At 41.4% G+C, this 14235-nt stretch overlaps 1 protein-coding gene and 1 long non-coding RNA gene across 4 annotated transcripts in view; one reads left to right on the top strand and one right to left on the bottom strand.

The window, feature by feature from the left end:
- Nucleotides 1-14235, top strand: part of LOC140739553 (protocadherin Fat 4-like) — a 290758-nt gene that overhangs the window by 93200 nt on the left and 183323 nt on the right. The gene's annotated exons all lie outside the window — the stretch shown is intronic.
- Nucleotides 1-14235, bottom strand: part of LOC140739254 (uncharacterized) — a 52287-nt gene that overhangs the window by 15321 nt on the left and 22731 nt on the right. For all 3 annotated transcript variants that reach the window (XR_012101589.1, XR_012101590.1, XR_012101591.1), the window contains one exon: nt 9404-9505. This is a non-coding gene — a long non-coding RNA (uncharacterized lncRNA). The remainder of the gene's footprint in view (nt 1-9403; nt 9506-14235) is intronic.

Below are 14235 nucleotides of genomic sequence, written 5' to 3'. Positions count from 1 at the left end.
GACTAGGCAACATGTTCAAGGTATACACCACACTCTGAGTAATAAACTTGCCCTTCACATTCGCTTTGAATCTATACCCCTCTGACCATCAATGCATGCCCTCTGGTATTAGATATTTCTACCCTGAAGGACTGGAATATTGCAAATGTCACTCCACTCTTTAAGAAGAGAGGAAGGCAAAAGAAAAAGAAATTATAGTCCAGTTAGACTAACCTCAGTGGTCAGGAAAGTGTTGCAGTCTATTATTAAGGATGAGGTTTTGGGGTACTTGGAGACTAATGATAAAATAAGTCAAAGTCAGCATGGTTTCTGTGATGGGAAGTCTTGCCTGACAATGGTCTTAGAATCCTTCGATGGAGTAACAAACATTGTGGACAAAGGAGAGGCAGTGAATGTCAATTACTTGTTTTTTCAAAAGCCATTTGATAAGGTGCCTCACATGGGGCTGCTTGGTAGGATAACATCCTATAGTGCTTCAGGAAATATTCTTGCATGGATTGAGGAATGGCAGCGAGTGGGAATAAAAGGAGCCTTTTCTGGTTGGCTGCCAGTAACTACTGGTGTTCCACAGGGGTAATAACTGGGACCTCTGCTTTTCAAATTGCTTGCAATGAATTGGATAATGGAATTGATGGCTTTGTGGCAAAGTTTGCAGATGATGCAAAGGAAGGTGGAGGGGTAGGTCATGCAGAGGAAGCAAAGTGATTGTCGCAAAACTTAGACAAACTGGAAGAATGGGTAAAAAAAAGTGGCAGATGGAATACAATGTTGGGAAACATATTGGTAAAATGAACAATAGTGCGGACTATTATCTAATGGGGAGAAGGTTCAAACATCGGAGATGCAGAGGGACTTAGGAGTCCTCATGCAAGACTCCCAGAAGGTTAATTCACAGATTGAGCCTGTGGTAAAGAAGGCAGATGCAATGTTGACATTTATTTCAAGGGGAACAGAATATAAAAACAAGGAGATAATGCTGATCCTTTATAAGACATTAGATAGATAGATAGATAGATAGATAGATAGATACTTTATTCATCCCCATGGGGAAATTCAACTTTTTTTTCCAATGTCCCATACACTTGTTGTAGCAAAACTAATTACATACAATACTTAACTCAGTAAAAAATATGATATGCATCTAAATCACTATCTCAAAAAGCATTAATAATAGCTTTTAAAAAGTTCTTAAGTCCTGGCGGTAGAATTGTAAAGCCTAATGGCATTGGGGAGTATTGACCTCTTCATCCTGTCTGAGGAGCATTGCATCGATAGTAACCTGTCGCTGAAACTGCTTCTCTGTCTCTGGATGGTGCTATGTAGAGGATGTTCAGAGTTATCCATAATTGACCGTAGCCTACTCAGCGCCCTTCGCTCAGCTACCGATGTTAAACTCTCCAGTACTTTGCCCACGACAGAGCCCGCATTCCTCACCAGCTTATTAAGACGTGAGGCGTCCCTCTTCTTAATGCTTCCTCCCCAACACGCCACCACAAAGAAGAGGGCGCTCTCCACAACTGACCTATAGAACATGTTCAGCATCTCACTACAGACATTGAATGACGCCAACCTTCTTAGGAAGTACAGTCGACTCTGTGCCTTCCTGCACAAGGCATCTGTGTTGGCAGTCCAGTCTAGCTTCTCGTCTAACTGTACTCCCAGATACTTGTAGGTCTTAACCTGCTCCACACATTCTCCATTAATGATCACTGGCTCCATATGAGGCCTAGATCTCCTAAAGTCCACCACCATCTCCTTGGTCTTGGTGATATTGAGACGCAGGTAGTTTGAGTTGCACCATATCACAAAGTCCTGTATCAGTTTCCTATACTCCTCCTCCTGTCCATTCCTGACACACCCCACTATGGCCGTGTCATCAGCGAACTTCTGCACATGGCAGGACTCCGAGTTATATTGGAAGTCTGATGTGTACAGGGTGAACAGGACCGGAGAGAGTACGGTTCCCTGCGGCGCCCCTGTGCTGCTGACCACCGTGTCAGACCTACAGTCTCCCAACCGCACATACTGAGGTCTATCTGTCAAGTAGTCCACTATCCAATCCACCATGTGAGAGTCTACTCCCATCTCCGTTAGTTTGTGCCTTAAGATCTTGGGCTGGATGGTGTTAAAGGCACTAGAGAAGTCAAGGAATGTAATCCTCACAGCACAACTGACCCCCTCTAGGTGAGAGAGTGATTTGTGCAGCAAATACGTGATAGCATCCTCCACTCCCACCTTCTCCTTATATGCAAACTGAAGGGCCACACTTGGAATATTGTCACTTGATGTGTTGTCATTGGAGAGAGACCAGAGCAAGTTCACAAGGCTGATTCGAGGAATAAAGGAGCTAACCTATGAGGAGGATTTGTCTGCGTTGGGCCTGTACTTACTGAAATTTAGAAGAATGTGTGGTGATCTCACTGAGTGCGTGGAACGGGCTGCCGGCAACAGTGGTGGAGGTGGATACAACAGGGTCTTTTAAGAGTCTCTTGAATAGGTACATGGAGCTTAGAAAAATAGAGGGTTATGGGTAACCCTAGGTAATTTCTAAAGTAAGTACATGTTCGACACACCATTGTGGGCTGAATGGCCTGTATTATGCTGTAGCTTCTCTATATTTCCATGTTTCTATGTTGCTATGAAACCTACCGAATGTTGAAAGGACTAGATAGGGTAGATGTGGAGAGGATGTTTCCTATGGAGGGGATATCCAGGACTAGTGGGCACAGCCTCAAAACTGAGGGGTGCCCTTTTTGAACAGAGGTAAGGAGTATTTTTTTCAGCCAGAGAGTAGTGAATCTGTGGAATGCTTTGTCACAGACTGCGGTAGAGGCCAAGTCCATGGGTCTATTTAAGGCGAAAGTTGATTGTTTCCTGATCAGTCAGGGGATCAAAGGATATGGCAAGAAGGCAGGTGTATGGGGTTGAGTGGGATCCAGGATCAGCCATGATGGAATGGTGGAGCAGACTCGATGGGCTGAATGGCCTAATTCTGCTCCTTTGTCTTATGGGAAAAAGTTACTCCCTATCTATCATATAACTCTCATAATTTTATAAAACAATATCAGATCTCCATTCAGCTTCCACCACTCAAGCAAAAACAACCCAAGTTTGCCCAGCCTCTCTTGATAACACATGCCCTCTAAACCAGGCAGCATCTTGGTGAACCTCTTCTGCTTCCTCTCTAAAGCCGTAACATCCTTCCTATAGTGGAACAACCAGAACTGTATGCAATACTCCAGATGTGACCTAACCAGAGATCTATAAAGTTGCAACATAACCTCTGAACTTTTGACTTGACCAAGGCAAGCAAGAATTCCATAAGCCTTCTAATCACCCTATCAAACTGTAGCCACTTTCATGGAGCTATGAACTTGGATCCCAACATTGGTCTGCTCAGCAGCACTTGCCATTGTAATCAGCCATTTCTCTACTCATATGTGCAACTGATCTATATCACACTGTCTTCTTTGTCACTATCCACAACTCCATCAATTTTGGTATCATCTGCAAACTTACTAACCCACCCATCTATATTTTCATCCAAGTTATTTAAATGCATCACAAACAGCAGAGGTACCAACACAAATCCCTGCAGAACACCACAAATTACTGAAGTCCAGATTAAATAAGTCCCTTCAAACACTTGCCCCTGGCTTCTATGTGCAAGCTAGTTCTGAAACCAAACAGCCAATTCACCATGGACCCCATGCATCCTAATCTTCTGGATTAGTCTCTATGAGGGACTTTGTCAAACACTTTAATCTCTTGTCACCTTGTCAAAAAACTCAATCAAGTTGGTAAGACACAACATGCCCACACAAAGTCATGCTGATTCTCCCTAATTAGGCCATGGGTTTCCAAATGCTCATGTATCTTATCCCTGAGAATTTTCTCCAACTATTTCCCTACAACTGATGTCAGAGTCACTGGTCTATAGTTTCCAGAATTTTCCTTTGTTCTCTTTTTAAACAGAGGTACAACATTAGCCACTCACCAGTCATCTGATACCTTGCCTGTGCCTAGAGAAGGAAAGAAGATACTGATTAAGGCCCCAGCAATCACATCTGTTGCCTCCCTCAATAACCTGGAGCAAATTCCATCATGCCCTGGGGAATATCTGCCTTAATACTCATTAAGATACCCAACACTTCCTTATCTTTCATCTCTGAATGCCCTAGCACATTTATGCACTATGCACTGACCTCCAGGTCCTCCAGGTCCTTTTCCTTGGCAATAGTGAAGCAAAGTACTCATTACCTACCTTATTCACATTTTCCACATCCAAGGAAATGGAGTGATCCTACCCCCTCCCTAGTTATCTTCTTCCTCTTGAATTATGCATAGAATGCCTTGGGATTCACTTTAATCCTACTTGCCAAGGACTTTTCATTGCCCCTCCTGGCTTTCCAAATTCCCTTCTTTAGTTCCTTTCTGGCTTCTTTATAATCCTTATGTGCTCCATTTGGTCCTAACTTCTGAAGCTTTTGAATAGAAGAAGGACACTACCGTGGCTGACAAGTCAGAGCCAAAGTAAAAGCAAGAGAGAGGGCATACAAGGAAGCCAAAGCCAGTGGGAAGACAGAGGATTGGGAAGCTTTTAAAAACTTGCAAAAGGAAACTAAGGAGGTCATTAGGAAGGAAAAGATGCATTATGAAAGGAAGCTTGCGACTAATATCAAAGAAGATACTAAAACCTGTTTTAATTACATAAAGGGTAAAAGAGAGTTGAGGGTAGATAGAGGACCAATAGAAAAAGACACTGGAGATATTGTAATGAGAGACGCAGAGATGGCAGAGGAACTGAATGCATATTTTGCATCAGTCTTCACAGTGGAAGACATCTGCAGTATACCAGATATTCAAGAGTGTCAGGGAAGTGGAGTACGTGCAGGGAAAATTATGACAGAAAAGGTGCTGAGGAAGCTTAATTGTCTGAGGGTGGATAAATCTCCTGGACATGATGGAATACACCCTTAGGTTCTGAAGGAAGTAGCTGGAGAGATTGCGGAGGCACTAGCAATGAGCTTTCAAGAATTGACAGATTCTGGCATTGTACCAGATGACTGGAAAATTGGAAATGCTACTCTGCTATTTAAGGAAGTGTGGCAGGCAGCAGAAAGGAAACTATAGACCTGTTAGCTTGACATCAGGGGTTGGGAAGTTGTTGGAATCAATTGTTAGGGATGAGATTATCAAGTACCTGGAGACACATGACAAGAAAGGCCAAAGCCAGCATGGTTTCCTGAAAGGAAAATCCTGCCTAACTTACTGCAATTTTTTGAGGAAATTACAAGCAGGGTAGATAGATAGATAGATAGATAGATACTTTATTCATCCCCATGGGGAAATTCAACATTTTTTCCAATGTCCCATACACTTGTTGTAGCAAAAACTCCTTACATACAATACTTAACTCAGTAATAATATGATATGCATCTAAATCACTAACTCAAAAAGCATTAATAATAGCTTTTAAAAAAAAAAAAAAAAAAAAAAAAAAAAAAAAAAAAAAAAATAAGTTCTTAAGTCCTGGCAGTTGAATTGTAAAGCCTAATGGCATTGGGGAGTATTGACCTCTTCATCCTGTCTGAGGAGCATTGCATCGACAGTAACCTGTCGCTGAAACTGCTTCTCTGTTTCTGGATGGTGCTATGTAGAGGATGTTCAGGGTTTTCCATAATTGACCGTAGCCTACTCAGCGCCCTTCGCTCAGCTACCGATGTTAAACTCTCCAGTACTTTGCCCACAAAGGACATGCAGTAGATGTGGTGTACTTGGATTTTCAGAAGACCTTTGACAAGGTGCTGCACATGAGGCTTCTTAGCAAGATAAGAACCCATGGAATTACAGGGAAGTTACCAGCATCGGTGGAGCATTGGATGATCAGCAGAAAACAGAGAGTGGGAATAAAGGGATTCTTATCTGGCTGGCTGCCAGTTACCAGTGAAGTTCCAGGGCTGCTTTTCACAATGTACGTCAATGATTTGGACTATGGGATTAATAGATTTGTGGCTAAATTTGCCGATGATATAAAGATAGGTGGTGTAGTCAGTAGTGTTGATGAAACAGAGAGCCTGCAAAGAGACTTAGATAGTTTAGGGGAATGGACAAAGAAGTGGCAAATGAAATACAATGTTGGAAAGTGTATGGTCATGCACTTTGGTGGAAGAAATAAATGGGCAGACTATAATTTAGATGGGGAGAGAATTCAAAATGCAGAGATGCAAAGGGACTTCGGAGTCCTTGTGCAGGATACCCGAAAGGTTAACCTCCAGGTTTAGTTTGTGGCGAAGCATGCAAATGCAATGCTGACGTTCATTTCTAGAGGTATAGAATATGAGAGCAGGGATGTGATGTTGAGGCTCTATGAGGCACCTGTGAGACCACACAGAGTATTGTGTGCAGTTTTGGGCTCCTTATTTTAGAAAGGATGTACTGACATTGGAGAGGGTTCAGAGAAGATTCATGAGAATGATTCCAGGAATGAAAGGGTTACAGTATGAGGAACGTCTGGTAGCTCTTGAGCTGTATTCCCTGGAGTTGAGGAGAAAGAGGGGGAATCTCATAGAAACATTCTAAATGTTAAAAGGCCTGAACAGATTAGATATGGCGAAGTTATTTCCCATGATAGGGGATTCTAGGACAATAGGGCACGACTTCAGGATTGAAGGATGTGAATTTAAAACAGAGATGCAGAGAAATTGCTTTAGTCATAGGGTGGTAAATCTGTGGAACTTGTTGCCACAAGCGGCTGGAGACCAAGTCATTGGGTGCATTTAAGGCAGAGATAGATATGTTCTTGATTAGTCAGGGCATCAAAGGGTTTGGGAAGAAAGCAAGGGAGTAGGGATGACAGGAAGAAGTGGATCAGCCTATGATTAAATAGATAGATAGATAGATAGATAGATAGATACTTTATTCATCCCCATGGGGAAATTCAACTTTTTTCCAATGTCCCATACACTTGTTGTAGCAAAACTAATTACATACAATACTTAACTCAGTAAAAAATATGATATACATCTAAATCACTATCTCAAAAAGCATTAATAATAGCTTTTAAAAAGTTCTTAAGTCCTGGCGGTAGAATTGTAAAGCCTAATGGCATTGGGGAGTATTGACCTCTTCATCCTGTCTGAGGAGCATTGCATCGATAGTAACCTGTCGCTGAAACTGCTTCTCTGTCTCTGGATGGTGCTATGTAGAGGATGTTCAGAGTTATCCATAATTGACCGTAGCCTACTCAGCGCCCTTCGCTCAGCTACCGATGTTAAACTCTCCAGTACTATGCCCACGACAGAGCCCACCTTCCTTACCAGCTTATTAAGACGTGAGGCGTCCCTCTTCTTAATGCTTCCTCCCCAACACGCCACCACAAAGAAGAGGGCGCTCTCCACAACTGACCTATAGAACATCTTCAGCATCTCACTACAGACATTGAATAACGCCAACCTTCTTAGGAAGTACAGTCGACTCTGTGCCTTCCTGCACAAGGCATCTGTGCAGAATGGCAGAATGGCAGAGCAGATTCAATAGATCAAAAGGCCTACTTCTGTTCCTATATCTTATAGCCTTATGGTCTTCTGGTCTACTTTTCCTTTTTCCTTGTCATTTCCTCTAACAAGAGCATACCTTTCCTGTTCTCTGTGCATTTGATCTTTAAACATTCTCCAGATGTCTGATCTGGGCTTGCCGGAATTTTTTTTTTCTAAATAACTACTTTTTAGTTCCTGCTTAATTCCCTTATAATTTGCCCTACTCCAATTTAAAACTCCCCTGTAAGGACCATTCCTGGCGTTATCTACAGCTATCCTGAAAGTTAATGGTCATTAACTGCTCACCCACTAAATAGTCAGTCCTCTGGCCAGGCTCACTACCTAACATGAGATCTAGTATAGCCCCTCCTATCATTGGACCATCTACATATTGATTTAAGAAACCCTCCTGGAGACACTTAACAAATTCTGCCCCACCTAAATCCCTTGCACTAGGAAGGTTCCAGTTTATATCAGTAAAGTTGAAATCCCCCATGACAATATCCTTTTATTTCTGTAATCTGTTTACATACCTGTTCCTCAAGGTCCTGGAGGCTGTTAGGGACCCTGTAGTATCATCCCATCAGTCTGATCACACATATTATTGAGTTCTACCCAAATGGTCTAAGTGTTTGAACCCTCCATTATGTCTCCCGAGTGTTGCTGTAATACTATCCCTGATTAGTAGTGCAACTCTCCCCCCACCCCCACCTTTTTACCTCTTTCTCTATCGTTTCTAAAAATTCAAAAACCTGGTACATTAATCACCCATTCCTGCCCCTCTCACAACCAAGACTCTCTAATGGCCACAATATAGTTCCATGTACAGATCCATGCTCTATCAATCTCCTTTACCCATAATACTCCTACCATTAGAATACACATTCTAAACCATCCGACCCATCATACCTGTTATTTCAATTTTGCCTTTCAATACTTAGCCAGACATTTACCTTCTTGTCCGATCCTTCACTTACTGACCTGGTGCCCCAGATCCCAGACCCCTGCAATACTAGTCTAAGCTGCTCCAGAGTAGCATTAACAAATTGATAATTGAAACAGGACTTAAAGATATAATTGAAATGGAAAGAGTATAAAGAAGATTGATAAGAATGCTGTCAGGACTTGAGGGCTTGATTTATTGAGAGAGTTTGGGCAGGCTAGAACCTTATTCTGTGAGATATAGGTAATTAAGAGGGGACCTACCTTATAGAGCTATATGAAATAATGAGGGATATGGATAGGGTGAATGCAGACAGTCCTTTCCCCATGGAAGGGGGAACTAAAAACTTGATGGTATAGATTTAATGTCAAGCTGAATGATTTATGAAAAACATCAGGGACATCTTCTTCACAGAGACTTTGCTATGCATATGGAAGGAGCTGCCGGAGGAAATTATTGTGGCAGATACAATAACAACATTTAAAAGTCATTTGGATGAATACATGGACAGGAAAGCTTTAGCAGGATGTGGACAAAATGCAGGAACACGAGACTACCTTGGTGGACACCATGTTCAGCATGGATGCATTGGATAAAAAGGCCAGTTTCCATAATGCACTATATTATGACTGTTCCAGGTATTAAGATTGGGTTGTGAGGAACATCAGTGCTGAAAAAAAAGGTTCCAAATATTATTCATATCGTAATTTTGAAAGGCAGAGAAAACTGGATATAAATCCATTGTTGACCTGGAAAATGAGATAGTGTGCTTAGAAGTCACAATGGAGAAGAATTAATTGAAACTAAAATGTAGATCTGATTGTACACAGATGAATACAATTCTGAAACAGTTTCCAGTAAAAAAAATACATACTAAGCCAGTATATAATTAAAATCAGGTTATGATCATTCAAATACTTACCCAAATGCTTTAAAATTTCATGAGGATTTCTGCCTGCTTCATAAATTCAACCAGTGATTTGCAATGTTCCCAAATTGCTCCATCCATGGCTCTGTCACTAATCTAGAGAGATAAAATCATAGAATTATTAATGCGCAAAGTGAGGCACTGGGAACATGAAGTCTATGCTACAGTAAGCCAGTCCGTCTCCTTCCCTCATTTCATCCCTGTAGTCATGTAAACTATTTCCATCAAATGCTGATTATACCCATTTCTAGCATAGGCTCCAGATGACTGCCGCCGATTATGTAAAAAATTATTATCTCCAATGTATTCCTAGACCAAGACATTTGATCTATGATCATCTCTGTCAAAGGAAATAGCCTCAGGACATCTCTGCAGATGTTCCTCATGGCAGTATGCAAGACCAAACCATCTCCAGCTGCAGATCATGTTCGAAGTAGAGAAATTAAATTATTAATGCACTATTTTTTATTCCATTTGCAACTCTTCTGCAAGTGAAGCTGCAGATGCCTACATGCTGTTACACCTAGACAATGTTCAGGCATGGGCTAATAAATAGCAAATTATATTCTTGCCACAAAACTGTCAGAAAATGGCCTTCCCCAATAAAATAGTATCAATAATGTCCCCTTGGCATTCAATGTAATTACTATTACTGTATCTCTCACCATCAATTTCCAGAGTAACTAAAGAGATAAAGAATTTTTTTAAAGATTGTCACATGAACATCAAAACATACAGTGAAAAGCATCATTCAAGAGTCTGTGTATCTTGCAGCAAGTGGCTCACTACCTGACAACCCAGAATACTACAACTACCTGCTGAGCACAAAGCTGAAGCATAATGGAATAATATCCATGAGCCCAGAAAAGCAGCAATCTGCTTTCAGATAACCTGAACATTATCCTGGAAAAAGCAACCCAATCAGGTGGTATTCCAGTAAACAGGCAAACCATTAAGACAATAGGACCATAAGATATAGCAGCAAATTAGGCCATTCAGCCAGCAGGTCTGCCCTTCATAGATCACAGTGATTCATTAGCTCTCTTAACCATATTCTCCTGCCTTCTTTCTGTAACTGTAGACACTGTAATCAAGAATCTATCAAATTCTGCTTGAAATGTACCAAATGCTTTCATCTCTACAGCCATCTGTGTAATGAATTTCACAGATTCACCACCCTCTGGCTAAGGGAATACCTTCTCATCTCTGCTGTAAAGAGATGACCTATTCTGAGGCTGTGTCCTCTGGTTTTAGACTCCTCCACTATTGGAAATATCCTCTCAATATCAACTCTTTACAGCAATGGCACACATTGCCCAAGTATGTACCATGTAAAATATTTGCAGTAGTTATTTGCCTAGAATTCTCCAAAAGTACCTCCCAAACATGAGACCTCTACAAGCATAGGACCTTAATCACCTGCAGATTCCCCTCCATGTTGATCTTCTGCTGGTGTACAAAAACACAAAGGGATAGGTTCAACATGCACAGTCTTTTTCCCAGCATTAGAGAATCATGAACCAGAAGTTATAGGTTTAAGGTGAGAAGTGAGATTTAATAGGAACCTAAAGGTCAACTTTTCTCACTCAGGGGATGAAAGAGTTGAAAGAGGAAGTAGTTGAGGCAGATACATTAACAGCGATTAAAATGGACATGATTTGGAGATTATCATCATTATGTGCTGTGTTGTATGATGTGGGTGATAATGGTTTTCCATCTGTCTTTAATCCATCTGCCAAGCAAGGGATCATTGCCTATGGGGAAGGTGCCCTTAACTCTGTTGCTCTACCCATCACCATGATTGTTCTTGGCAAATTTTTTTACAGGTGGTTTGCAATAGCCTTCTTCTGGAGAGTGTCTTTTCAAGACAGGTAAACCCCGGCCATTATCAATACTCTTCAGAAATTGTCTGCCTGGCATCAGTGTCGCATAACGAGAACTTGTGATATGCAGCAGCTGCTCAATGACAATCCACCACCTGCTCCCATGGCTTCATGTGACCTATGATTTGGGGCAGGAGCAGGTGCTGCACCTCCCCAAGAGTGACCTGCAGGCTAGTGGAGAGAAAGAGTGCCTGACATCTTCATTGGCAGAGACAAATCTCAACCCTGCCAGCCTATGAATAGAACTTAGAACAGTACACCACATTAAAGGCCCTTCCATCCATGATGTTATACCAACATTTTAAACTATTTGAAGATTCAATATATTGCTTCCATCCAACAGAAACCTTGATTTTTCTTTCATCCATATACCTATCTATGAGACTTTGCAATATCTCTAGTCATTTCCCTTTACCACCACCTTGAAACTTCATGTCCCTCTCTTTCTGCACATTCTTTAGAACTGCATCAAAAATTCTGTATAGCTCTTCACTTATGGACATCACATTCCACTTCTTCATGTTAAATTCCATCTGCTCCTTGACTGGGCGCCCCAGTAATGTAGCAATTAGTGTGACACTGTTACAGGTCAGGCCGTTCCAGAGTTTAATTCTGGAAGGAGTCTCTGTGCTTTCTCCTCGTAGATTGTTTAAGTTTTCCCTGGGCTCTCCAGTTTCCTCCCAAAGAGGTGCTAGAATTGAATTGACTTTATCTCTTACATCCTTCACATACATGAGGAGTAAAAATCTTTATGTTACTTCTCGGTCTAAATGTGCAATGTGCAATCATATAATTTATAATAAATAGAACAGTCAATGTAACATAGAAATACACTCAAATCAGCGTGAGTTAATCGGTCTGATGGCCTGGTGGAAGAAGCTGTCCCAGAACTTGTTGGTCCTGGCTTTTATGCTGTGGTACCGTTTCCTGGATGGTAGCAGCTGGAATAGATTGTGGTTGGGTGACTAGGGTCCCCAATGATGCTGCGGGCCCTTATCTTACACCTGTCTTTGTAAATATCCTGAATTAATGGAAGTTCACAAATTCAAATGCAAGTTCACAATGGAAGCTACAGATGTGCTGGGCCGTCCGCACCATTCTCTGCAGAATACTGCGTTTAAGGGAGGTTACGTTCCCATACTTGGCAGTCAGTCAGGTTGTTCTCAATTGTGCTGCTACAGAAATTTCTTAGGATTTGGGGTCTGTACCAAACTTCCTCAAATGTCTGAACTGAAGGAGACGCTATTGTTCCTTTTTCACCACACAGCTGGTGTGTACAGACGGCATGAGGTCCTCGGTGATGTGTATGCCAAGGAATTTAAAGCTGTTTACCCTCCGAACCTCAGGTCCATTGATGTCTATAGGGGTTAGCTTGTCTCCATTCCTCCTGTAATCCTTGTTTTCATGACATTGAGGTATAGGTTGTTTTCTTGACACCACTGTGTCAGAAAGATGACTTCTTCCCTGTAGACCACTTAGTTATTGTTTGAGATTAGGGCAATCAATGTAGTATCATTGGCAAATTTATTTAGCAGATTAGGGTTGTGAGTGGCGACACAGTCATCAGTACACAGGGATTAAAGCAGGGGACTACGTACAGGGCCCTGAGGGGCTCCTGTATTGAGAGTCAGAGGGGTGGAGGTGAGGGAGCCCACTCTTACCACTTGCCAGTGATCTGATAGGAAGGCCAGAATCCAGCTGCTAAAAGGCAGCGTCAAGGCTGAGGTCTTTGAGCTTCCTAGGTTAATTTGTCATTGTAAATTCTCTCCTGTTTCGGCTGCAGTTAATCGGGGCTGTGGGGTTGCTGGGATTGCTTTGGCAACATTGCTTGAAGATCAGAAGGGCCTATTCTACACTGTATCACAAAATAAACAAAAATAAATAAATAAATGCACTGTGAGCCCATCTATATATTACTGCAATTAATTGAAATCTTCCCCCACTGTTTGCCACATCCCAGGTTTGATCTCACTTACATGTTTTGAAATTTTACTCTGTATTCCAAGATCCATTATGTACATAAATTTTATGAATACATTTGCACATTATATTTCACACATTTACACATTGTAGAATGTGCTTATGTGCTTGTAGAAACAAACTGTGATCCCAACACTACAGGTCAGAACACTGCAATGTGAAATTATACAACAAAAAAAAGCATGCTACATCCTGTCAGTTTTTATCCAAGCGGTCACTGAAGAGGTCAATTATGTCAATAAACATTTTATGTGCTAATTTAAAAAAAATCTTTTTTAAGATCTACTTTGACAGAACTTGCTGCATTCTGTTCATCTACACCCTCTCTTAAATGTTCAAAAATTTTTTTGATGTGGTCGAACATCATCTGCTTTTACAAATTCGTTTTCAATTAGCTCAGATCTCCTGAAGTGCCTGTTTTCTTTTCAACTCAGCTGGAACTCTTCAACAAATTATTTTCTTAACACCGATTTTGAGTAACTGCACCTCACTAAAGTAGGTAGTAGCCCCCAATTCAGCATTTTACATATTTCAACTAAATCATTCTACAGCCCATCCTCCATATTAAAAAACCTACATAATAACAAATATCCAACAATTTGAGAGAACATGTTACTGAAGAAGTGGAGGAATTGGTTAGTAAATTTGCTGATAACACAAAGGTTGGGGGTGTTCTGGATAGTATGGAGGGCTGTCAAAGGTTACAGTGGGACATTGATTGGATGCAAAACTGGGCTGAGAAGTGGCAGATGGAGTTCAACCCAGATAAGTGTGAGGTGGTTCATTTTGATAGGACAAATATGATGGTAGAATATAATATTAATGGTAAGACTATTGGCAGTGCAGAGGATCGGAGGGAGCTTGGGGTCCGAGTGCATAGGACACTCAAAGCTGCTGTGCAGGTTGACTCTGTGGTTAAGAAAGCATGCGGTGCATTTCCCTTCATCCACCATGGGATTGAGT

Source organism: Hemitrygon akajei, chromosome 15 (assembly GCF_048418815.1).
Source record: "Hemitrygon akajei chromosome 15, sHemAka1.3, whole genome shotgun sequence".
NCBI classification, from domain to species: Eukaryota; Metazoa; Chordata; class Chondrichthyes; order Myliobatiformes; family Dasyatidae; genus Hemitrygon; species Hemitrygon akajei.
The sequence above is the reverse complement of the archived record's forward strand: the minus strand, read 5'-3'. Positions and strand labels throughout refer to the sequence as shown.